General features: G+C 52.3%; 1 protein-coding gene across 2 annotated transcripts in view; it reads right to left on the reverse strand.

Annotated features, from left to right (window-relative positions):
• The window catches only part of ZNF319 (zinc finger protein 319), an 8,749-nt gene that overhangs the window by 5,632 nt on the left and 444 nt on the right, over positions 1-2,673 (reverse strand). The gene's annotated exons all lie outside the window — the stretch shown is intronic.

Raw genomic sequence — 2,673 nt, forward strand, 5'->3', positions numbered from 1 at the left:
TAGTGGAGGCGACAGTATTCCAGCTGAGCTATTCAAAATCTTAAAAGACGATGCAGTAAAAGTGCTACACTCAATATGCCAGCAAATTTGGAAAACTCAACAGTGGCCACGGGATTTGAAAAGGTCAGTTTACTTTCCAATCCCAAAGAAGGGCAATGCCAAAGAATGTTCAAACTACCGCACCACTGCACTCATTTCACATGCTAGCAAAGTGATGCTCAAAATCCTACAAGCTAGGCTCCAGCAGTATGTGGACTGAGAACTACCAGAAGTACAGACAGGATTTTGAAGAGGGAGAAGAACTAGAGATCAAATTGCCAACATACGCTGGATCATGGAGAAAGCTAGGGAGTTCCAGAAACATCTACTTCTGCTTCATTGACTATGCTAAAGCCTTTGATTGTGTGGATCACAAAAAATTGTGGCAAGTTCTTAAAGAGATGGGAGTACCAGACCATCTTATTTGTCTCTTGAGAAACCTATATGTGGGTCAAGAAGCAACAGTGAGAACTGGGCACGGAACCACTGATTGGTTCAAAACTGAGAAAGGAGTTTGGCAAGGCTGTATACTGTCGCCCTGCCTATTTAACTTATATGCAGAGCACATCATGAGAAAGGCGGGCCTAGATGAATCAGCAGTTGGAATTAAGATTGCTGGGAGAAATATCAGCAACCTCGGATATGCAGATGATACCACTCTAATGGCAGAAAGTGAAGAGGAACTGAAGAGCCTCTTGATGCGGGTGGAGGAGGAGAGTGCAAAAGTTGGCTTGAAACTCAACATTAAGAAAACTAAGATCATGGCATCTGGTCCTCTCACTTCCTGGCAAATAGATGGGGAAGAAATGGAGGTAGTGACAGATTTTATTTTCCTGGGCTCCAAGATCACCGCAGATGGGGACTGCAACCAAGAAATTAAAAGACACTCCTTGGGAGTAAAGCTATGGTAAATCTAGACAGCATACTAAAAAGCAGAGACATCACACTGTCAACAAAAGTGCGTATAGTCAAGGCTATAGTTTTCCCAGTTGCAATATATGGCTATGAAAGCTGGACCATAAGGAAACGCTGAAGAACTGAGGCCTTTGAATTGTGGTGCTGGAGGAGACTCCTGCGAGTCCCTTGGACCGCAAGGCGATCAAACCGGTCAGTCCTAGAGGAGATCAACCCTGACTGCTCTTTAGAAGGCCAGATAGTGAAGGTGAAACTCAAATACTTTGGCCATCTAATGAGAAGGAAGGACTCCCTGGAGAAGAGCCTAATGCTGGGAACAATAGATGGCAAAAGAAGGAGGGGACGGCAGAGGATGAGGTGGCTGGATGGAGTCACTGAAGCAGTCGGCGTGAGCTTAAGTGGACTCCGGGGATGGTGGGGGACAGGAAGGCCTGGAGGAATGTTGTCCATGGGGTCGCGATGGGTTGGACACGACTTCACGACTAACAACACCAACGACAATGTAATGTAATGATGATAATATCAGTGTGGTCAACTGCTAACTGAGTTGTAAATTAATACACCTTGGTGACTGGATTTCCTGTGTTGCGTAAGGAATACGTGAAGAGCTATCGGCAAGGTCGCCTTTTCTTGGCCGACACAGGATGGGTGCAGCTGCTGTTCCTTCAGCCAACTTTGCCTCGGCCCATCCTGTCTGGAACAAAGAGGCCAGCCCATTCTTCACTATGCTCAGGATGTTTTTTTCACTTTTTCAAGTATAAAGAAAATTGTCATTTAAAAATAGCACGAGGAGGGAGGGCGGACACACGAAACGCATGGCGATATGGGTGGCAGAAAGAAGCCAAACTGATTTTCTGTTAGAATAAAGAACATGAAGCACCCTCTCCTTTTTTGTTCTAATGCAGATTAAACAGAGTCCATTTTCACGTTGCAGTGGCTGAAGCAACAGGGAATCCGCTCTTGCAAGCATGACATACACCCATGTCCCATCAGGCCTGATGAGTACATGTATACAGATGTGCCAATACGGACATCTATCCATCCATCCATCCATCCGGGAAATTCAAATTTATGTGGCTGCACCCCTCTAATGAGGAGAAAGAAAGAAACCACTACACCAGCCTGCCCTGGTCTCCCCCTGTCCCCTGGCTGGGAATGATGGGAACTGCAGTCCAGCCCTGCCAGGTGAGGGCAGGCTGCTTAAATGCACGCACGGCCAAGCGCCCTGCTGGTGCGGCGCTCAGCACAGGGAGCACCCGGAGGGTCTGACCAGGCATGAGGGCCACGTGAGGCCAGGCGGGGGTCGCACGAGGGGGCCTGATGCTGCTCACAGCGCTCGGCTCCGCGCAGCTGCTCAGGATGCGGCCACGGCCCCCTCCCAAAGGTGAGGAGTGGGCGAGGAGCAGCGGCCGCCTCGCGGGGAAGGGCGCCCGCTGGCCTCCTCTCGCAGCCGCCCGCGGGGCCAGACTCCCCTGGTCCTCGGGCAGCCTTCCCTCCCGGCAGCGGCCCCGGCGGGCTGGCGCTGATGGGAGCTGGCATCCAGCGCATTCCGGGAACGGGGGGGGGGGTCGTCCGCCCTGAGGCGCACACATGCGGCCTCGGCAGCCCCCTGCCCGCGCGCGCCCAGCCCCTGCCCGCAGAGGCGCGGCGGAGGAGGGCCGCTCCCGGCTCCGGGCCCGCCCGGGGCCCCGCGCAGCCGCCGGCAGCCTCCGCAGGGGC

The sequence above is a fragment of the Varanus komodoensis genome, unplaced genomic scaffold, assembly GCF_004798865.1.
Source record: "Varanus komodoensis strain SLA01 unplaced genomic scaffold, ASM479886v1 scaffold27, whole genome shotgun sequence".
Lineage (NCBI taxonomy): Eukaryota > Metazoa > Chordata > Lepidosauria > Squamata > Varanidae > Varanus > Varanus komodoensis.